Source organism: Magallana gigas, chromosome 1 (genome assembly GCF_963853765.1).
Source record: "Magallana gigas chromosome 1, xbMagGiga1.1, whole genome shotgun sequence".
Lineage (NCBI taxonomy): Eukaryota > Metazoa > Mollusca > Bivalvia > Ostreida > Ostreidae > Magallana > Magallana gigas.
This window is the reverse complement of record NC_088853.1, coordinates 50,631,710-50,656,530: the sequence shown is the minus strand read 5'-3', so window position 1 is coordinate 50,656,530 and position 24,821 is coordinate 50,631,710. Positions and strand designations below refer to the sequence as shown.

The following is a 24,821-nucleotide window of genomic DNA, read 5'->3' as shown; positions in this document are numbered from 1 at the left end:
AGATCCACCTTAAATATCTTCATTAAACGATTCATTATTTGAACAAGTCTGCATATTGATAAATGATATTGTTAAAACTAGGTGCGGGATTGATGAATCCTTTAAATGGACAATTAAAAATTATTCAAGTTAAGGTTTAAAACAGGTAGTGTTTGTGTGGGTTAAAGGCATCTGTTTCATTTCATATCATAATCCTAAAAAAGTCTGATGTGAGGTTTTGTTTTATTGACAAATAATTATTAGATTATGATAAATTCTATGCTTTTTTACTTCATTCGTTTGCTTAGCTATACATTATATGCACTTTCCAGTAAACTTGACATGACATACATCTTGTTTCATGTATAAATCTATTTGATATTTGGTGTCATCACACCTGCACTGTATTACAATACATTATATTTGGTTATATTTGTAAGCCCCCCCTCCCCCAGAAATTCCCACCAAAACTACAATAAATCATAATATATTGCCTTTGCTAAACTTTCTACTAAATTTTGTTTGTGAATTAGTGATTTTTGTTAAAATAAATCAACTTTCATCCACAAATGTTTGAAACGTTGTTACATAACATAATTTAAGGACGAGGAAGGATGTAACATCTTAAAGCTAAAGTGGGAAAAAGAAGAAAAGAGGCAAAAATGAATTTTATAGGAAGTTAACGCAAAAGTGATGGTTGAAACGTAGATAACATTGACAGATGTTACAAAGAAGATAACGCACAGTTAATGCAAGAATACTCTGCTCTCCTGTGATAAGAAAATGAACCTTTTATAAAATCAAAGTAATGTTCACCTTTTTAGAGAAATATATTATGTTAAAGGTTTACAAATTCTTGTAAAGAGTACAGTTAACGGTTTGGAATTTTAAATAAAGGATGAAATCTTATAACACAAACCAACATCCTCCTTTATCAGCTGAATTTAAAACAAAAATTAAACATGTTCATACGTAAGTAATTTTATTTAAGTCTTTAAGCAATCGTACTGTTCACAATGACATTCAAATGTTTATCTACTCTTTATCTTAAGTTTCACCATGCACTGTTTCTTGATCCTACAATGTAACAACTATGTTCGAGAATAAACAGAAAAGATACTCCATCGCTTGCTTAGAAGTTTCCGTCGGAAGAAAAAATGGCGCTTCTTCAATATATCATATATTTTGGCCAAAAAAATAAATGAATAAAAATAACTTATAATTGTTATAGTTTAGATTATTAAGAAATCTTATGAAACATTCATATGGCTGTGTTTCATGTGCTCAACGAGGTTATTTTGTTTTTTCTGCTTTCTTCTCAAGACTTTTGTTCTAAGACTTGTTTAAAGTATATCATTATTCATTTGACAGGTTTTGTAAAATATGTCTTGTTACAACTCAATAATCAATGAAATCAATGCATTGTCCACCTGAAAAACAAAGTTGAACTAACTCTTAATGATTGCAGACGATCCCCCCCATTAATAAGCTTTTTCTTTTTTCGGGCAACATAAACTTGAACATTTTGCTTTTACTTACTTATATTTACTATACTTATATTGTATAGACTATATGATATTCTAGATTTCAGCTACGTTTAATGTCTGGAATTAATTCACAGTTGTGTTTCGTATTTCACCTATAAATTATTAGAAAAATAAAATGCTTCCTATGGTATTTCCATCCTGTTTGAAAATACATGTAGTGAAAAAAGAAATCACTAAACGAAACAAACATATTTATCAAAGCAATATGTATATATGTTTTTTTTAAAGCTACTTTTTGCATTGGTGAGTTACAAATAAAAAAAAAAATACAAGATAATATATATATATTATGATAAAAAGAATACAAAAGAATAGAAAAAAACCAACAGTATAAAAGAGGTTGCATAAAATAGTTTATCAAATGAGAATAGGATTAACAGTCAAGAAACACCTGTCTATGGTACATGTATACAGTCAGGTATATATATTTCTTAAAATTCAAAAGTATTGTTTATGTTCAACAATGAAGGTAATAACTGTTTTTAACTTCATGACGCTTAAGTTCTGCAATCATGTAATTAAATTAATATAACATTGATGAACGAATATAAGTTGCTTATGTAGTATTTTTTATTTATTTAATTTCTTTTATTAAATTGCAGATATAATGCAAGTAGAATTAAGCATTGATAAAGCAGACACAAAAATAACTTGTTTTTAAAATTTCATCTCATCTTACAACGAACTAAAAATATATTGTGAAAATGGAACGTAATTGTTAATATGCTTTCTTTATGACTACATGTATATAAAAGATCTCATACCGAACGATCAATACTAAAATAAGTCATACACTGTGAGGAATCTATCGTAAAAATACATTTAAACCACCTTATTGGATGCACCATAAATCTATGAGAAATATCCGAGTAAAAGGTAAGAGCCAAATTTGTACATTTAACATTTTACAGTTAACTTATGTTAAAATTGTTCTTTTCCTCTGGTCTGCGACATTTCTCTCTTTCTTTCACAAATTAGAAGTTTAATCAGAATTTGTTTCATTTCTCTGTAAATAAAAATGTGAAGATTCAAAATATAGCGAATTTTGCTCAATGTATAAAATTAATCGTGACATTTTAAGTGCTTTCACAATTTTAATTTATCGTTTATTTTAATTTTTTGCAAAGAATTTGAACTTGAATGTTGACGTTTAAGGCTTACTTTTTCATGAGAAACACTTTGTGGACAACTTGTAGACATCGTTTTTTCTGACATTGATAACTCAGACTTCTTCTCTTTGGTTTGCCGAATTCTTTTAAGCAAACTCTTTTTCTAAAAAGAAAAAAAAATGTTATTTTCTCTGGTAGTTACAACCGAATTGATCCTCTAAAAATGCGAAGATTTATTATAGATCGAAGATCATAGAATTGCACAGCTAGCCTTTAACTTAATCTAATCATGATACAGTTTGAGAATAAAAAATGATTGAAGGAATTCTTTATAATGTCGATTTTTTAATCTAATATAAAAAGCAATTATAGATACTCTTGATATTTCATATTTGATTTCAAAATGATACATGTAATACTATTAATGATAATCATGTGTAAAATAACATTCTTCCCTCACCTGTTTCATCAATGGTTCATTTGATTTAGATGTCGACGGGCTTTGTGAACTAAGAGTAGTTTCTTTTGTCCCTCGCTCAGCAAAACTCAATATTGTACTCAAACTCGGGTATCTATTCAATATGCCTTGCCTAACCTGACAAGAAATTGCAAATATAATATTTGCTGTAAGATATTTTAATGAAATCCCCATAGATCTTTCTTTGAAATAAAAAAAGAAGGGTCATATCCAAATCAAGATTAAGATTAAAAAAAAAATAGTCATTTTTATATATGTATAGGTTCATTATAAAATTTATTACAAATTTAAAAAGCTGACCTTTTTGTCTAACAAAACGTGTGAAACAAAAATGAAGAACCCCTGAAAAATAGATATTAATTATAAAAATGGCAATGTGTAAGTAAAACACATAATTCTGATTTTTAAAACAACAAATAACTTAAAAAATAAGAAATAAGAAAGAAATAAAACTTCTTTTTTTTTTTTTAAAGAAAACTACCCCAAACACCTCTGCAAATTAAACAAAGTTAAAAAAAAACAAACACGAAAAAAACATAATAAAGATATCAAACCTGGAATGAATTTGCAATGACAAACAAATACTGAAACACAACTGCATTTTCGTTCACTGCCAGGATTCCGAACAGCCAAGTTACTCCTAGAACTGGCAGAAGTGTTCCGAGTGACCGCAGACCGGATCTAGTAATTATTGAAAATATTTGTTTTATCAGAACGTTTTACAAATATAACATGGACGATTCCATGTTTTGTTATGCATGTATGTTAGTGAGTTTGTTGGTAAGAAGAAAAAAACTATGTACCAGTATTTTGTATGTTTTGTGGATACATGCGATATGTTTGTGAAAACTGGTATTGTTTTATTATGTTAAACTTTATGTTTGATATTCGATTGTCGGATTATGTTGGGGCATATGTACTAATAAAACAAGTTTTTTCTATACTGCTGGTAGACCAAATTATATGAATTTCAAAGCTCTTTTTGGTTTGACTCACGACGCTTTCCTCTGCAGTGAAGACCTTGCCACTATGCTCGAAGCAAACAACACCCTCAAAAGTGAAACAATTATAAGAATGTTGATCTGAAAGAAAAGCAATTAATTTTTTTTAGTTAGAGAACATTAAATTTCAATTCTATGACAAACATTTAAATTCGGTGCCCACGAATAATCACCAATTTTCATTACGCTTTTAAAGACTTTGATGTTAAAGAAAAAAATGAATAGTATAATTTGTTGCTTAAGACCTTACCAAACTAATCAGACAGACTGGAATGATAAACATATAAAGTGAGCCACTTTCTATGGACAACCAGCAGCTAAAAGTTCAAAAAGAGTTATCTTTTCAACGACTGAAGTCAGAGGTTAAAATATGTATGGGAATAAATGCTTTATTCAAGTATTTATGTAAGGGTAGACACAATCTATAGTTCTTGCAAAGATACAATACTATGTAAAATACGCATACTATGACTTCAGGTGGTATCCTTTCCCCCAAAACGCTCCAAGATTTGTTGTAGTAATAATGACCGGTATACCTGCAAATCAACCGCTATGAGAATGGAACAATATCATCCTTATTTTTTAATACTTACATCTAATTCCATATCTGTATTTTAAGCTACTACCCGAATCAACCGCTATGAGAATGGAACAATATCATCCTTATTTTTTAATACTTACATCTAATTCCATATCTGTATTTTAAGCTACTACCCGAATCAACCGCTATGAGAATGGAACAATATCATCCTTATTTTTTAATACTTACATCTAATTCCATATCTGTATTTTAAGCTACTACCCAAATCAACCGCTATGAGAATGGAACAATATTATCCTTATTTTTTAATACTTACATCTAATTCCATATCTGTATTTTAAGCTACTACCCAAATCAACCGCTATGAGAATGGAACAATATCATCCTTATTTTTTAATACTTACATCTAATTCCATATCTGTATTTTAAGCTACTACCCAAATCAACCGCTATGAGAATGGGACAATATCATCCTTATCTGTTAATACTTACATCTAATTCCATATCTGTATTTTAAGCTACTACCCGACTCTCCTTTGGACCAATGTATACCGTAATCAAAGAACAATTTGAAGATAAAAATTCAAATGAGGATTTATTTTTGTGATGATAGTTTATCCCACCAACTCCAAAAAACTTAAAATTTCAACGCATTTTGATACCAAAAAAAGAAAGAAAAAAAATTGGTCACCGAAACGAATGTTTGAAAAGTCGATACGACTTTTTAAAATTTTAAAATTTATTCAAATAAAACAAAAGGAAATATCTTACGATGAAAATATATCTAAAAGGTTAAATCAAGCTCGTGAAATGTTTATTCAGATACATACCCCAGATTCCACCCAGAAACCAACGAATCCTTGATTTCGACTTGAAGTTGTTTGCAACATACAGGGCATAGTAAGTCACTGTAATACTCATGAAGTAATAAACACCTAACCCAAGCATACTGAAAAATGTCACTAAGAAAAAGTAGTGGATAATGACCGTTATTGCAACGCAAGCAACCTGAAACATAAAAAGTAATTAAACGCTGGTGATTAGATATATACTCAGTGTCGGTACATGTATACAGATTACTATTTTACAAATATCAATCCAATAATTTTCAATATATTTCAGGTACAATTTTACATGATTGTTTAATGCATTATGAATTTTTGTGGATTGTTTTCTTTCTTTAGAAAATCTACGTACATGTATATATTATTAATGTATAAGAATTATATATTCACATATCGGTTACTAAATACCATTAGTGTTTTACGTAATACATTGTATATTTTATTAATTTATTTTGAATGGTTTTTTTTGTAACATCTACGTTTGTATCTTAATTATGAAGTTATATATTTACATTGTACACTCAAATACCTATTACTTATCAGGAGGTAGAAATCAATTTTTACCTCATTCGATGTCTGTTCCACTGACGATATAAATATTGTATACGACAGTATTAACGATCCACAGATATTCAGCATCATGATGTTTTTGTCACTCCTTATATATCTGAAATTTACATACAATAAAATGATTTTGAATTTCTATATTACATGTACACTCGCTGGAGTAATATTTGTGCATGAATGATACAAATCAGTCTTACATACCTCCATGTCAAGATGTAAATCAAAGAAGTAAGAAACGTAAACGCTATGGAGAGAGCTATCCCAACAAATGACATCGTTTTTAAGAATAGACTTTCTTCGGATACCTGAAATTTAATCAAGATAATTTGGAATTCCAACAGTAAATTTCAGTTTTGATTTCTTTGACTCTATTTGCATAAGAAAGGGGCGTTTACCTGAGTGTATGGTCTCATTAAAATAGCAAAGTTTGTGAGATGGTTGCAATGACAAACAGTTCTCTGACGATCTGTTTGGATCACAGTGCATCCTTCCTCTGACCATTTGCTATATGAAAAAATGAATTAGAAATAAACCCACTTATTGCTGTAACTTTTGTATAAAAAAAGCTTGAATTTTAAAATCAGAGAAAACAATTTGTTCACAATCACTTACTTTAGATTAAAATCCCATGATACACATAAAGCGCGCATTTCTGTAGACTCATTCTAAATAAACAGTTAAATATACAAAAAATAAAAAAACCAAGCTAAAAAAACAACAAACAATAGGATTAACCTAGGTTAATTGCACTTTTACACACGTCGCCAATAATAGGAAACTTTTAAGTTAATTGTACATAATAACTTTACGTCAATTGTAAACCAAAATCATATATTTCTGATATCTTACTTTAATAGTGTGTCCAAACCTAAGATTGAGAGGTGGGTCCAACACTCCTAAGTCTGTCTGGGTAGTGAGGGACAGTATTGGGGAATTGACAAAGGATCTTTGTTTAGACTTTTTCGCCTGTTTACCTTTCAACTCTTTACTGATTGGTTCAATTGATTTTCCAAAAAGACATGAATAAGATATATCATGTTTAGTATAAAAACAAAGTACAAACAATAATAATCATACATAATATCATATCAGATGTATAATTTAAGTTTAGACAAATTTAGCTTTATGAAAAGAAAGATTTAAACGAAAACTGAAAACTTGTTTTAACAGTTTACCTGTTAGAATCAGATCCCAGAATGTCTGACATTGTTTTATATAGAACAGCAACATAGTTGATCGCTTGTAGGAAAAAAAATATTGAGAGATTGATTGGTATACTCTTCCAGTATCAATAATTGTTATTTTAATCTTAAATTAAATTGTGTTTTTTGCATAATTGTCATTAACAATAATTGCGTATAACGAACAAAAATTAGTTTTTTTTACCTTTTGTAGCGTTTGATGCTTGTTTTGGTAATTCTAGAAAGGTAAGACTTTCTTCGGGGTTTGGAGAAACCTTGTTTGATTGTTCATCCGGAAAACGTATTCTCGTTTCATCGATTTTTGTTTGGTTGATAACCAGCTCTTAAAAAAAACCCATCAATTTATACAGAGTGGTTTTTCTACTACACGTATCGACAATTTAAACGATAAGGAAATGCTTGTTTACCAAAATTAAATCCGTTAAATTCAGTTGCTGTAATATTGTCGTTTTGGAGTGTTATTTTGCTGAAACGGTCCATATTCTTTAGGAGAAAGGTGGGGCCATTTTCTGTCTAAAAGATAACAAACTTTGTAAAATACTAATACATACTAACGAGCAAATAAACCACAATTAAGCGTTATACTCTTTTGCTAGATGCATGCATTTTTTAAAAAACTTTTATTTCCTTAACTAATTTATTAAACTTTTCTTACATTATGTGTTGAAACAATAGTTTCCGATAAATGTAACACCTGTCAATTTTTTTAAAATCAGTGTTTTGGATTGTTAATGTACAATGCATATTGTTACGCTTAAGATGTTTTGAGTCTGTAACAAAAGAACAATGCCAAATACTTGTCACGAAATACAAATTTACATTGAATGTTATGATTTTGTACAGTAATAGAAAGCGTCTTCGAACTCCTGTTAGAATTCTTTGTAGCATCTCACTCTGAAAATCAGTAAGTGTCAAACAATGACCTGGAACAAGTCTTGACCATGCATATATGATCGAAATATTACAAATGGTCAATAAAAATAAATCTTTCAGGTTTGACATTAAACGATGGATTGATTGTGCTCCAGACCACAAGTATGCTCTTGTAAGTAATGACAAATTTAATTTTGTCATATTTAGTTAATAGATACGCAAATGCAATAAACTTTTTAAAGTATTTATACCAAATGATTTGATTTGATTTTTTTTACAATGTAGCATACTGTAAATTTACCTGTTCGCTTATAGTAGTCCAAGAGTTGGAGTTATTGGGCGACAAAATGTTATCAATAACAGCGTAAAAGACCTGAAATTAATTAAAACACTTAAATAATATTTTTGTTCAAGTTATTATTATTATAGAAAGGCATGTGCAAACATTTGTGTCAAAATTTGTTTTTTGATAATTTTTAGAACTTTTGCGTAAAAGTAGGCAGAAAATTATACAGGGTTCATAAGGGGGAAACCTTTTCGCTAATTTATCATATATGATTTAGTCTAATACTTATTGATAATGTGGAAAACGAAGAAGATGATATTATAAGGAAAATTCCAATAAGTGACCTCTTTTTCGATAACTGATCTCGTAGCGTTTGTTACTGTGACAATCTTCTCCAAAACTCCAAGAGAGGAGCTCAGATCACCAGCACTGATTCCGCTGTTCGACGATGTAAGGCTTTTCATCAATTGTAGAGTATTGTTAACCGTCTTCTGGATTCTGAATTTATCCTGTGTTTCATTTGCGATGATACTATCCAACTATTTAGATGTTTGAAAAAAACTTTAATTGAAAGATTATCACGTTTAATAAGGTTACATATACCCATGATTTAAATTATGATTGTTTATGCGTCGTGCAAGGAAACTTACAAGTGATGATGCATTCACAAGAGCTTCGTTGGTGCAGTTAATAAGGTTAGGAAGCTTCCATTCTCCATGTTCATCACAGAATCGTGTTGCCACTCCTATATATATATATATATATATATATATATATATATATATATATATATATATATATATATATATATATATATATATATATATAATAAGATGTTACAAATGTGTATACATGTAAGAGGTGTTCGATTATACCATTTTTATAAGATCGACAATAAACTTTCGATTTTATCATTTTTTCAAGAGATATTCGGCAAACTATAAGGCATAGATATAATTTTACTTTAGATTATCATTATTCAATTCCCAAGTATTTGCTTTAACATTTTTCTAAGTTTAATGTATTATATTTGAAAGTAATTATGACAAAATTTCTGAAAAAGAAAAAAGAGGATGGTTTGAATGAAAACAGTCATTTCATTGTTCGTTTGTTTTTCTAAATGCATTGTTCGAAGTATGTCCAGAGGTTTGTCAATAAGATGAACTTCATAAAGGAAAACCTTGTGACAAATGTAAAAGCTTCTTTGATTTTTTGTATGAATTGAGTAATAAAGTTATTCTATGTAAGGATAAATGGATATTATCTTACGTTTGTGCGGATTTGCGCATGTTGGGAAAATAAACAGCGATGAGAAAAAGGGATGGCAGCAAGTTTGTTAAAACAATTAATTTGACATATTTTATAAAAGCATTAACATCTCTGTCATAAATATCATTATATGTTTACATTTTAACTGTCATTTTCTGTGTTAATTTTGAGCCCTAAAACCCAATAACTTCAAGAAACATGAGTGACACCAAATTGGCGTGCCTTATAGCGTAACCGAAAAAAAAAAGGTATTGGCTGTGCCGCGTAGTAATACATAACATCTGCTACATAAAAATAGTAGGTTTAAAGTAATGTTGTTTTTAAATTGTACAAATTGGAAATGACGTAAATATAAGTAATAAGAAATCATTCTATGAATCTTATGAGGTAACAACTTCGGTCGACGGGTGGTTAAATCTATCATAAAGACCTTCGGTTTTTCTTGTATTTGACCACGCCTTGCCTGAAATAATCACTTCAAAGAATGATTCCTTATTCCGTAATCAAAAGTATATTGTATACCTTTAAACACAATAGTCTGTAATTGCATACAGTAGTTCATTTTTATTAAAAGAACAGAAGTTATTAAAAGTTATTTTTATATAAGAAGTTAGTACGCCTACATTAATGAGAATAATACATTAGCCACTTAACGTTGTTATCGGCCGTACACGGATATCCCTTATATATTTTTGACGTTTGGTTTTGTTTTTCAGTCTGTGTCAATTCTATTTATTTTTGTTTTTTTTTTTATCTTACTAAAGTTTTTAACCTTTAATCAATTTAGTTAATTTTAAATGATAAATTTGATATCTTAAATTCATGTTATGATTAAATGATTTAACTCATTTGTTCATATTTAATTCCTAAAAAACAAAACAGTTTCTACTAAAGTTATAGCAATAAATGAGTACATGTAAATATAGATAATTAATTAATTTTTATAACAATATCCCTACCTTTTTGATTTTCAGGGCACGGAATTTCTTCATTTCTTCCTGCAAAAGTTGTTTTCCATAATTTACCGTCTGTTTTTCCTTCTATGCAGCTCTTTTGCTCTTCAAAATTGCAAAAAAAAAAATCACATTCTTATAGTAGTTAAAGTTTATATAAAAGAACAATCCTGTTCTTGTTTCTCTAAAGTCAAAACAATATAATGTTTGAATGTATAAAAATGCTTTCAATGTAAAAAAAAAAACAACAACGCTTTTTATGTATGTTATAGTATGTTTAATATATTCTATCAATTGAGAATATTGTCGTCACAATAATAGTACATGTAACAATAAATGTATTTATCAGATTAATTAAGATTTCAGAAAAATAAATTTTGATTTGATAATGGCTTCAAACATTATGAGTGGAATGATGATGAATGCATGAGTATGTCAATCAAATAGTAGTGTTTTATTAGAAAACAATGAGGCATTATTTGATAAAAAAAAGAGAAGAAACAACCATTTAAGATTATCTAATATTTCAATTGAAATTTTTTTTTGAAAAAAAAAGTAAATACCAAATCAACATTGAAGTTCATCACTTTCCGAATATCAACCCTGACAGGTGCCCGTTATTTTGACATGCCATCCGTGGTTCAGTTAGATTAGTTGACTTAAATATTTCAATTCTATTAGTCTATTTGCGTTTGATACTTAATGAGCTCAAAATGATAATAACAATGTAATATTGTGTGTGCGTGTGTGATATGGAATATGAACGCGTAGTATCATATCTTGAAAATCTCTGTCTTAAGGTCCTGTCACATTAAGTTGCGTTCCCACGACGTGTTCACGGCGTTATAAACTTCATGGTTTCGGCGTAGGATCGCAAGGAAAATTCAGAAAAAAACGTACAATTTCATTTGAAAATTTTAGAAGTGGAGATGTCACGGCGTCCTGACGGCGACCGAGGCGGTCTAACGGAGCTCCCACGGCGTGTAACTGCGTTTTCACATAGTTCTTCTTGGCGTTTGACTGCGCTCTTGCCGAGTGTCCAACGACCGCTAATGGCGTGCTGGGAGTTTTTACCCCGCATCCATGGCGTGCTCTGCGTGCTGACTGCGTTCACAAGACGTTCTTTACTTTTTGTTAGGTTAATGTTAATTTGTACAATTGTATGGGAAACAAACAAGAATTTACAACTAGTTAATAATTGATAAAAAATTGTTTTGTTTGGAAAAATATTTACTTTGTAATTGAAACGTTACAAAAAATGTGAGGCTAGGACAAAACTCTTAGTACTCAGATCTACTAAAAAGTGACCCGTTATTGGTTATCAAAAAATACACAAAAGATGTGAAAACATGAGAACAAATGGCATGAATTCCATCTACGTCCTTTGATAGGTCCTGGAATATTAGCATATGCTACTTTTTACATAGTCATCCACATCCAGTTTGAAAATTACCACATCGCTTGCTATTGTACAACAGCTATTGTTTGAGTTTTCGATATCTAGATGACAACGCACTAGAAACGCCGTGGGAGCGCGGTACAAACGCTAATAAACGCAGAAGAAACGTCACAAGAACGCAGCAACAAACCTTTGGGGTCGCTGTGTGAACGCAGCCAAATGATTCTTTTTATTTACATCTTGATATTTATCATAATTAATGTCAATATTAGAAACAAGTTTATGACAACATTAGAAACAAATGACTATGAAAATCAATTTTTTATCATAAAGGTTTAAAGAGTAAAAAAGTACAATATTCCTGTATTGAGTGTCGCTATACTATACCCAATTCACAATGGTGCCCTTTGTATCCAGGTTTACAGCCCTGACAGGTGCCCGTCTCGATGTGACAGTATCGACAGTTGACGTCAGGACAGGGGAGGTTACAGTCAATACCATAGTATCCGGGTCTGGGACAACCTAGGTATAATCATAACTTGTTTTCATTCTCCGTTTACATTATCTTGTCTTCTTACTTAATATATGCATTGTGGAAACGTATTGTCAATTGCTAACAGATGATAACAAGTAAACGACATTTTCACTATGCCATGTCATTATAAACACTCTGATACATTGATCAATGTCCTGGTTTTCAAGTTAATCAAATGCAAACTTAATGAGGATTGTAAATTGATCAATTTGATTAAATTTGTCAATAAAAGAGATAAGATTACTCAAATTTTTACGTGCCTTTTGAATAAAATCCATACACATTTTACAAATTGTGTTTTGAAATTTATTTTATCTTTATTATTTGATTAAAATTGCAAATTTGACATTCTACGACGAAACTTAAACATGTTTACCATAGACTTCTACTTCACAGAGTTCGTTAAAGGCGTAGTCAGAATAACCACTAGGATAGGTAACTCCTTGTAGTCTCTCGTTGTAGTAGATGACGTATTGACCATGAACAAAGCAGGTGGTGTTAAAGACAGCTGGTATCGTGCTTCTTGTGAAGTTCCTGTCTTTGTAGCAACGTTTTCCCTCCGACTTGTCTGTTGTGTTTGCGACGTATAAAGAGAATCCCAGAAATCTCGTTGTATGCCCGTTTAATGGACCTTCAAAAAAATTTGGTTTATGCTCATATAATGAATAAAACAGACAACAAAATTAAAGCAAGAAAAAGAACTATCCACTCACTTAGTATGTGTAACCAAATGACCCTCACTCTTTAATACTCTAAAAGGTTTAATTGTATAGATGAATCTAAATGTATATTAATTATCAGGAAATGACAACATGTGCTTAGGCTCACTCCTAATGACACCCCCCTCCATTTTACAGCTATATTCTAAAGTTTAAATTATTTTTTATTCAACTTAGGTAATTTTACTAAATTGTTTATATTATGATAATATCGATTAACCAGTACTAACAATTCATGACTCACTAACCATAATCCCTGGCTTATCATCGACATGACCTGTAATATTTGTAAAATAGCCTATAAATGTGACTTCTTTAATGACTTAACATGCAATAAGTTTTGCATAAGTTATGTCAATGTTCCGTATTATTTTGCAGGTAATACCAAAAACTAAAATCAAATCTGGAAATAATAGATTAGTATTATACTGTGTATATATAGAATACATGTATATTGAGATTGTATCACATTATCAGCACAAATCGAGTTCAAACTCTTTGGCATCATAAAAGGTGGTCCATACGCTGAACACAAATATTGCAGTAGCGAATCAGTAGTTCTCTGCTGAAATTGTTCCTCGAGTATAGATGGCTCTCTAAGATATCATATTTTTTAATAATTTTTTTTATCGTGTACCCCTTACATTAAAAACAACTTTTTACTTGCTTTTAAACGTTTAAATTCTTTGCATAAACACTTGCTGTATTAATTACATCACAATTCAATTCAATTTATTCCCCCTTTTAGAGAAAAATAGATCCCATAGCATTTGGCATACGGCCTCTGAAAGTTTGATCAATACACCAAAAAATGGAAAACGGATAAAATTCTAATCTGATCGCTGTCTATAAAACTATTATGATTTTTAGCAATATCTTCTTTTTATTTCGACCCTTTTACCTGCTAAAACGATAATTATAATATATCAGCAGTTGTATTATTAATATACAATTCAAAAACACTATTTTAAATTAATTACGATTGTAAAAATATTACTGATATATTGGTACATAGTAAAAATATTACTGATTTACTGGTAAGTAGTAAAAATATTACTGATATATTGGTACGTACCCCAGGCAATATTACTGATATATTGGTACGTACCCCAGGCTAAATTCTCGGTCCTGTGATAGATTCGAATGTTATGGATGCTATAGATGCTCTCTAGATTTACCCACCAGGTGGCGGTGCGTTTTTTCTCAGCTGACATTGAACACTCTCCTCCAATACCTCTCAAGTTAGATTTGCGTCCATCCACAGCATTGCCGGCACTGACGTTAGCATGGCTGTATATGTTCTCCTGATACGCTGGTTTGCGTAGAGCCAAGTTAACTGTAACATTATTTAGACCAACACTATTTGAGCCTTTTAGCGAAAAGAAGTGTCTCCCAAATGTTGAACTCTTATCTCGTATCACAGAAGTATTGAGAATGCATATAAATTCTCGCTTCTTGTAAATTCCCAAAATAAAACAACATTGTTATTATGCATCATACAAAAATTTAAAACTAACCTAGATCAAAAAACAATTATTATCAGACACAATTTCTCCGAATAACTAGGTTACGCACATTTCCACATTACTCTCCTTAAATCGTAAGATACGCAGTTTTATATATTCATATCTTTAAGAAGATTTTGCGTCTGTTTTACGATGTACGAATTCGGAATTAAAAACAAGATGGCAAGTAACTAAAAATACAACCTAGGTTACATGTGCGTCCTCCATAACCCTCTTCACATCCCTGTAAACACGTTCCAATAACGTGGTCACATTTGGAGCTGTATAAACAATGTCCGCATTTCCTCTGGCATCGGTAACCATATGATCTATTTTGACATTCTATAAAAGAAAAAAAATGAAAGTTTTAAAGCAATTGGTGAAAACGTATAGAGTTGTTCAAAGAAAATATTTTAAACACAATGGTAACATTGTTCTAAAGAGCAACACAGCCTTATTACTAAAATATATATATTAAGCTAATTACTAAGTATACTATAAACAATATCCTCTTCATACAATTATACTCAATTTTCGTAGTCAATGAAAAAAAGTGGATAAATCTGATTTACCTCTACCTATTAATTTTTCACAACAGTTTTTTTTTTCAGAAGTTTTTCAAGAGCATAAATTTACGTTGTTCTCTGTATATTACAAAACAAATACCGACTTTAATTGGTCCTGATATTTAGAACCAAAGTGAGGTTTTCTTGAACAGACTTGAGTCTCTTATATATCATGATGTTTATGAAAAGTTTTAGGATTGCAGCCTAATTACTATTCAAAATCTTGATAAAAACATATTCTAAACATCACCTTTTTTTTATTCTTTATTTGTGCTAAGTTTGATCTGAAAATGTAACCTGATTACAACATCAAACCCCAAAAACACTATCAAAACATCGCCTATGGCTGTCACAACCCTGTTGATCTTGAGGAATATCTATTCTAACTTATCATGTATTTTGTATTCATATATAAAACATTAAAAACATTTGAACAAATTTTATCTATTTCAATATTGACAGTAAAGTCATTGAAAGGGTCATAGCATTTTTGTTTTTTGTTTGTTGATATTCTAATATACAGAGTACCTAAATGATTCATATAAATTTTGATAAATCATGACAACGTGGTTTACGACTTAAATATGGTTTTTTAAAAGAACTTTAGACCATAAGATAAACCATTTTATTGTTTTTATTTTTTTATCCTTTAATCCTTGACTGAAAGCATGATAAACAAAATGCTTTGATAAAATAATAGTAAATCGGTACTGAAACTACTCGTATGAAAGAGAAAAAAAAATAATGACGAACGGATGTTAGTTAAATTGTGATGAGGAAAGCTCATTTTAGCTTTCGGACATTAAAGGTTGGAATTATGCCAAAAAAACTGAGACCGTGTGCAGGGAAAGTGGTCCTTGGTATTACTATTCACAGCTGTTCGATTAACATAAAACTGGTCACTTTGTTAAGCTTTATTTTATTAATTATAGAAACTTTTTTCTACATTATGTATAAAAAATAAAAGTGCTTACTTGTAAATGATAAGAAAAACATACTTCGTTTATGTACGGGTATTTTGATACTATTACCTAGTAAATAATCATGAAGAGTTTTTGATAGCAATATGCAAAAGTTAAATATAAGGATTAAAGGCCTAAAAGAAAAGCATTGCAAGCAACTGTTTATAGTTACGTACCCTGATTACAGTTTTGGCCTTCATATCCAGGATCGCAGCCTTCAAAACAAGTTCCATTTATATGGTGACACTGACTCATGTTCAAACAATGTCCACAGTTTGTTTGGCATCCGTCTCCATATTTGTTATTGATACATTCTAAGATTAGAATATTCATATTAAAGGAATGACCGACATTTTATATCATTGGTCAGCTCTATCTATGTAATGCGAAATAAGGGTGCATACAATAATTAAGATGAATAAGATATGTCGCACCGTTTTATTGATTTCTGAAAAAGTAAGGCATGGATAAGCTTTACTTTTAGTAAACGAATCGTACTCCCAATTGATATTCTTACGCATACGTAAGGAAAAACGTAACTTGAATCATTATGTATATGACTTTATAAACGTTTTAGTCCCAGGGCATTTTAGTTAACTACATGTAATTAAATATTTACATGAGACTGTGTTATTGCATGGTAAATTAAGTAGTGCAAAGCGCAATGCGTGCGCAAATAGTGAAATATGCCGGAAACCTCATGTGAACATAACTGTGATCGACCAAAGCCGACCACAATAATGGAGTCTAAACTGTTATATTGAATAATTAAGATGGAATAATCATCATCACAAAATGTCTGACCGCTGATCGAAACGACATTTCGTTTTATTCAAAGGATTTCATGGACTGTAATATTTAACTTACTCCATAGACGAGTGGATAAAGTGTTAAACTTGTGATCTGTACATCCCGAGTTCGAATCCCACAGGGTCTTTTGTTATTACTTACTGGAATAATTATTTCAGATATTCATTATTTATCCCCAAACTGCATATTTTTCGCTTATTTGACATTTGTACAGTTTATTAAGGTCTTCCGTTTCCAACGGAAGACCTTATAGTGATTGTAATGTTTCTTCTTATTATTATTATTATTTTTTTGTACGTTTTTTTTCCACAAAATTTCTCAGAGATGGCTGGATAGATTTTCTTGAAATTTTCAAGACTGATAGAAAATGATAAAATCTCTAGGCGTTTTTTTCATTTTGTCAAAATTCACTTCCTGTCGTCCGTTTCCTGTCCCGCGACAAAAAGCTATGGACAATGAGATCTCAGAAACGATAAAGACTTGAACCTCCAAACTTTGAGGGATGATAGACCTATAGTTGTAGATGTGTTTAAACTATTTTGTTTTGTTCGTCACCGCGCAGCATTGTTAAGGCGTCCCGATGCTAAAATACGGCTGGAAAACGATATTATTTGAATCATGGCAAAAATAATTTTACCGGGAGTATTTCTTTAAATCTATGTTACATTTATTGACATCGATGTTAAACATTATATTTGATGCATTTTTGTGACGTCATATGTACTTCGTAATCACGTGACAGGCGAATCCTAATATTGCAAATGATCTAGTTAAAACGCATCGGCGCAGGTGATTAATGACATTAAATCATACATATTCTTAAGAAAAATCCTTTGTTCAGTCATAAACTTTGAAGTTCTTGCTTGGGAAAGAAATAGATATTTCGTTTATAGAAGATATTGTTGAAACATTCGACAAAATCATCAAAATAATGCACATTTTTACTAATCAAAAGCGATTTACAAAAAAATGGGGTAAATCCGTAGGTTTCCGCAGCACGATTCACATCGGTACTTATATTCTCTACCAATTTTACGTAAAATATTCTAAAATTGTGTTGATCTTTCACCTGCGCCAAGCTGGTTTTACATGCATTAAAATTTCTTCATTCAGTTGTTTACACGTAGTAGGGAGAGTCTCCAAACCACTAGTTTATAAATAGTCTTTAACTTAAAACGAAGCTTTAAAACTGCCGATTATTTGATACTGGTTTTTAATATGAATGAATTCTGTACGTCTAGAATTAACTGCAACATCTATATAAAGGAAACATGCGGTATTATACTGGTTTGATATAATTCACTTTTAACGTTAAGATACATTCCCTGAGAACTATCGACAGGAATGCAGATCGTGACGTCAAAGTTAATTATGACGTCATATCGTATGAAGTACAGACAAGTGACTTTCTACATATCGCATCGGGAAGCCTTAACATGCCCGCGCGGAAGCTCTTCAAAAATTATGCTTTTACGCATTTAATGTATTTCTCGGAGAATTGAAGTATAAGTATACTTGCTTACATATGTCATCTATCCGATGATTAATAAACATAAAAATTCTACTTCCGGTGAGATATCTCAAATATCTCATGAAGCCTTTTTTAAAATAAATGTTTGAACCCCGAGATCTCAGAAACTGTAAGTGATCAAGACACGAAACTTACAGGGATGATAGACATTTGATAGAAGATGTGTTTAACCGTTTTTATTTTGTCGACCGTCACTTCCGGTCCACACAGGAAGAGTTCAAACAAATCAAGTTTTTTAAAAGTTTAACCTGATTTCTCAGAGATGCATGGGTGGATTTTCTTGAAATTTTTAGGACTGATAGGGAACAATAAAATCTAGAGGAGTTTTTTTTTCATTTTTTCAAAATTCACTTCCTGTCGTCTGTTTCCTGTCCCGCGACAAAAAGCTATGGTCAATGAGATCTCGGAAACGATAAAGACTTGAACATCCAAACTTTGAGGGATGATAGACCTATAGTTGTAGATGTGTTTAAACTATTTTGTTTTGTTCGTCGTAACTTCCGGTCGTCACCGGAAGCACTTCAAAAATTATGTTTTTACACATTTTATTTCTTTAACACAAAATTGAAATATTACTATAAGCGCTTTCATATGTCATCTATCCGATGATTAATAAACAAAAAAAAATACTTCCGGTGAGATATCTCAAATATCTCAGGTACTCTTTTTAAAACAACTATTATTACAGCGAGATCTCATAAACTGTAAGTGACCAAGACACAAAGCTTAGATGGCTGGTAGACATTTGAAAGAAGATGTGTTTAACCGCTCTCATTTTGTCAACCGTCACTTCCGGTCCACACCCGAAGAGTTCAAACAATTCAAGTTGGTTAAGAGTTTAACTGTTTTTGTTTGACAATGTAAGACAAATTGATAGCCAATAAAGTCCTGTTGTGTAATGGTTAAGAAATACTAACTTTCATTTTCATCAAACACTTCCGTTTGTCCGTTTCCTGTCCCGAAACAAAAAAACATTGATTCCTAGAGATCTTAAAAACGGTGATGACTTGAATAATCAAACTGTGTGGGGTGATAGAAGTATGCATGTACATGTGTTTACACTATAATGTATTGTTCGGCGTAACTTCCGGTCGTCACCGGAAGCACTTCAAAAATTTGTTTTTTTTTCCAAATATTATTCATTTTACATAAAAAGAAAATAACAGTATATAATCTTACATATGTCATCTATATAATGTTAAATAAGCAAATAAATTTTACTTCCGGTTTGAAATCTCAAATATATCTGTGTAACTTTCATCTTTAAAAATTTGATGTCTGCGAGATTTTTGTCACTGTAAGTGATTCAGAAACGAAGTTCTCTTGATTAATAGAAATTTGATTGGGGATGTGTTTAATGGGTTTAATTCTGTCAACTTTAAGAACCGGTTCTTACCGGAAGGGTTCAAACAAATCATGTTTTTAACAAGTTTAACCGATTTTATTGGGTGTTTTATCTAGCCTGATAAACAGTGATGTACGCTAAGCAAATGTACGAGAAATACCAGCTTTTGTTTTTATTAATCACTTCCGTTTGTCTGTTTCCGGTCCCGAGACAAAAACTATTGTTTCAAAGAGATCTTAGATTTGGCAGAGACGTGAACAACCAAACTCTGAGGAAGGATTAACTTATGATTGTACAAATGGTTAACATTTTTGTTTAGATCGGCGTTGCTTCCGGTCGTCACAGAAAGTACTTCAAAAATTGATTTTTTTTTCATTCTTGTTGTTTTACATGTAAGTAACGTCTGGATATATCATTCACAATAATTATCATATCCACTTCTTTTTCTATGTGAGAGAAGCAATGTCTTACAGTTAAATTGATACATGTATATCAAAACGGAAGACCTTTTTGTTGCTTTTGCAACAAGTGTCTAGTTTATCATTATATTTTTCATTTTTTGTTAACTTGAGGGACTTTTTCCAGGTGTGTTATTCCACCTTTAGTTGTTTGTCGAGGATTAAGATTTTTTTTTATTTCTTGTCGATGTATCATTAAATCCATAACTATAATCAAATGAGCTAAAGTACAGTCAAAAAAATATACAGCTGATGACGGAGCATGAGGGCAAATATGATTTCTGTTTACGTCGTCAGGTTCCCTCCCCAGTCAACAATTACTTTGTATTGCCTTCACTACAAATGCAAGTGTATGCAGTTATTAATGTCGCACAGCCCTTCAGCTCTTTTCATTTCTGCGACGAATTTACTCATTGTTACGTAATCGATTAACAAATTTTATGTATGACAGGCTGACTTGGTCAGCATCACAATGTTTAGACCGGTGGAATCAGCCATCTGTTTTACTGGAACTTTTGTGATTACATGTAAAAACTTTCAACTATTGGGCTGAAAATATGATTTTCCTAATTCCGGATCAAAGAACAGGTTTTTTGCTCCACCTCTTGTCTATGTAACGTTTGGTCAGAGTTTTATAAAACAATGAATTTATTCTTAAGAGCTTTGGCAATAATCGCTCTCGTCTCTGATGCAAAAACTGTTAATATTATATTGTATCATTTAATTCAATCTTTGTAATTAAAATATTGTTGAAATTAACTTACATATTTGTATAAAAACGTTAAAAGGTAGTGGGAATAGACAAAGCAAACGTCAACACGGCGAGTATCGTCCGCTTCATACTATGCAATTATGCAATTATATACTATAGTATAACGAAAATTTATGCTTGTTTTTCAGCATTTTATCAATTTTTTGTCATTTAAACGAATTCTACGCAGACAGTCAACAGATCTTTTGTTATACTGATCAAAACGTCCCTGTAATTAAAAATCCTCAGGAGTGTACATCAGAACTAACTTAGAGGACATTTTCAGAGACTTTAATTTTAAATGTGTACCCAATTCACACTTGTGTCCCCTGTATCCAGGCTTACATCCCCCCTGACAGGTGCCCGTCTCGATGTGACAGTATCCACAGTTGTCGTCAGGACAGGGGATAGTGCAATTGTTACCATAGTAACCAGGTGTAGGACATCCTACAAAGGTATGATTTAATATAAAGTAATGTTTGATTTGAGTAATCACAGAGTATGAGTAAAGTTGAATAGTTTTCTGAATTTAGAACAATGTTTTTGTTTGTATTTTAATAATTGACCGAATATGATGAAAAGGGGAAGCTTTTTTTTTGACATTTTCCTCCTAACAAGTTTACAATTAGCATGCTGTTGAAATTCTGAATAAGCAAACACAACAATTTTTTTTCATTAGTCACCTGCTTTAGTATGTAAATCAAATAAATTAAAAAAAGAGAGGATATCAAAAGCATAAATGTATTTTTAAAAATTGAAAACGTTTATTAGTGATAAAAGAGGACGCCTTTTAAATTTTTTTCCAGAAAACCTTACATATTTCGAGTGTATTACTTGAGTTTAGGATAAAACTATTTGTGATAGACAGGCAGATATTACAGACAAACTAGAATACATTAAATTGTTTACCATAGACTTCTACTTCACAGAGGTTGTTATGGGAGTAGAAAGAATATCCAGTAGGATAGGTAACTCCTGGTAGTCTTTCGTTGTAGTAGATGACGTATTGACCATGTACAAAGCAGGTGGTGTTAAAGACAGCTGGTATCGTGCTTCTTGTGAAGTTTCTGTCTTTGTAGCAAAGTTTTCCATCCGACTTGTTTGTTGTGTTTGAGACGTATATAGAAAATCCAAAAAACCTCGACGTATATCCGTTTGATGCATCTAAAATAATCAACAGTATTTTATTACATCATCGAGAATTTTGTAAATTCTCTATGCTTTTATATAGAGAAAAATACATGGAACAAAATGGATGTACAGCGCTAATGTTACAGGCATTCTAAATCACACAATCAACACATCGCCCTGAAACGTAAAAAATCCGTTTGTTTACATGTTCCTTTATTTATAAATAATTTAATTTATCTGACAATTTTAGGAACATACCCCAATGTACATTGTCTGTCCTGTAATAGATCCGGATGTCGTGGATACTGCGGGTACTGGTCAGATTTACCCACCAGGTGGAGGTACGTTGATTTGGGGCTGATAATGAACATTGTCCTCCAAGACCAGACAGATCAGTCTTAAGGCCATCAACAGCATTGTTGGCATCAGTATCACCAAGACCGTATGGGTACTCTTCATGAGCTGGTTTATTTAGTGCCAAATTTTCTGTTGATAAAAATGAAACCCAAGTGAATATGATTTACCAAATAAATAATTATCAGTTAAGTAAAATTGCGCCGTTTTAAAATGTTTGATACTTTTCTGTTCTGCTTTAAAATATTCTAAATATAATAACTTCTTCCTTTACTAAAATTCTGTACTTGAGTCAGGCTTCCTGGCTTTCTGGTCTCAATTTCCGGGATTTTGATGATATTGTAAACCAGAGCAATTTATTCATATTACATGCGATTCTTATTTCTGCTTGTGCAACTGAAAACGATCATTGCCAATTACTGTAGTCTTTTTAGGGGCACTTTTATACGTTGCATTATAGAAAAATATACAATTATAATTTTTCACACGAGGGTGAATAAATGACACATTCAGTATGAAGATTATCACACTACTAATGATCATATGGGTTCGTTTACCTTGAGTTTTGTCCTGTTTTGTAACCCTGTTTTAGTTATTGAATACAGATAAATGAAATTATAGTAAATTTTAACGTGAAAACAATGTACATGTGAATATATTTAGACAACACCTCTTTACATTACCTATGACTTAAAATTTTAAAATTAGTTTCTATATTGGACGAACAAATCAACAGATAAGAAGAATCTATGAGTGTTATCAGTGTGAAAAATTATTATAAAAAAGCGGCATATGCAAATGGAGCATATTTAGAAGAATGGTAATCAGGTGACCCGGAAAAATACAAAATTAATAATAAAAAAAGGTACTGTATACACTCCCTGTGTAATTTTCGCCTTTTTACTCTTGCAAACAGTTTCAGTCTCGTCTTGAATTCGCCTAGACATAGACGTGTTTGAAGGTACATTGTAGTACAAAACATTCCCTGAAATTATTTTTTTGAAATATTTCCGCAAATAAACAAAGTAAAGACAGTCACTTAATACTGGTGGCTGTCATAATGTAGAACTCTTTTTTATTCAAAACCAAAAAAAAAAAAAAACTAGATGCTGTCATTAGACAGTAATACCCGCACCATGTGTTTGCCCCTAAATAATCAAATTTATCCCTTACAGATAAATACAGTTATTGGGAATAAATTAAGTAATTTAAATCTAACAAAATATTAAATTTTTCCGGAATTTTTTGTTCTATACATCATGACTGATACTTTATTTATTCCTGAGCATGCGCTCTTGGCCTTTTCATTTTAATCCTCGGCCGAGTGAACACAGAAATTCCCTCCCACCCCTCCCCTAGATATTATGGTTGGTTTGAACATCTATATACCTTGTTTTGTACGTTTTGCATAGCTATTCAGATACTTTTTGCTGCTGTGTATTTTTTTTCAATTCCAGATATCGTCATGGCGTTTAAAAAGTTTGAAAAGAAATCCATGGTTGTGGTGATGAGGACAGATACATTGATGAGAGTGTTGGCGCAATTTTGACATATAACCATTTGCTGAGGGATACTGTTGTCTCCAGGTCCCCCAGCTCTGATATGGTTTGTTGAATGAATAATTTGTGAATGCTATGCTGCCAAAAGCTTACAAGTGGTAAGATCGGCGCATAGAGTATGAACATGCAAGTGGCATGTTAACTGTGAATGTTGATATGAATAAAAAGCCATGACAGTTCCGCCATATATGTGTTTGAGTAATTTTTACTTATGTCAGAGGTGATGTTGGATTAAATACAAATTCAATTGAAGATCAATAAATGCACAATATATATATATATGTATAATTGTGCAAGAGTGGTTCAATATTTATGCATTTCGAAATAACACTGTTTTGTACCAGTTTAATTAAAAATGAAGGCTATATGCAAGCTCCGGTAATACAATTAAAATTTATAATTTTCATAACTGAAGGATGAGATCCCTTCCCATATGATAATACACATCGTGACATGAGCAGCACTTTATGTGCAATTTGGAGTAGAACTGTTTGCATTGAATTTTCAGTTAATCAATAATCGTAACATTTAATGTCATAGAAAGTA

General features: G+C 31.2%; 1 long non-coding RNA gene across 1 annotated transcript; it reads right to left on the bottom strand.

Annotated features, from left to right (window-relative positions):
• Positions 1 to 984: 984 nt before the first annotated feature.
• Positions 985 to 24,183, bottom strand: LOC105345631 (cadherin EGF LAG seven-pass G-type receptor 2). Its single transcript, XR_010714503.1, has 30 exons — positions 24,141 to 24,183; positions 22,621 to 22,848; positions 22,141 to 22,395; positions 21,541 to 21,678; positions 16,513 to 16,650; positions 15,013 to 15,150; positions 14,412 to 14,639; positions 12,961 to 13,215; positions 12,437 to 12,571; positions 10,657 to 10,755; positions 9,079 to 9,173; positions 8,773 to 8,967; positions 8,444 to 8,515; positions 7,677 to 7,782; positions 7,454 to 7,591; positions 7,243 to 7,306; positions 6,917 to 7,055; positions 6,680 to 6,732; positions 6,463 to 6,571; positions 6,269 to 6,372; positions 6,065 to 6,167; positions 5,486 to 5,663; positions 4,581 to 4,650; positions 4,365 to 4,431; positions 4,110 to 4,195; positions 3,668 to 3,794; positions 3,414 to 3,455; positions 3,096 to 3,230; positions 2,688 to 2,798; positions 985 to 2,532 (listed from the first exon to the last, which is right to left on the bottom strand). It is a non-coding gene; the product is annotated as a cadherin EGF LAG seven-pass G-type receptor 2 (long non-coding RNA).
• Between the last annotated feature and the right edge of the window lie 638 nt (positions 24,184 to 24,821).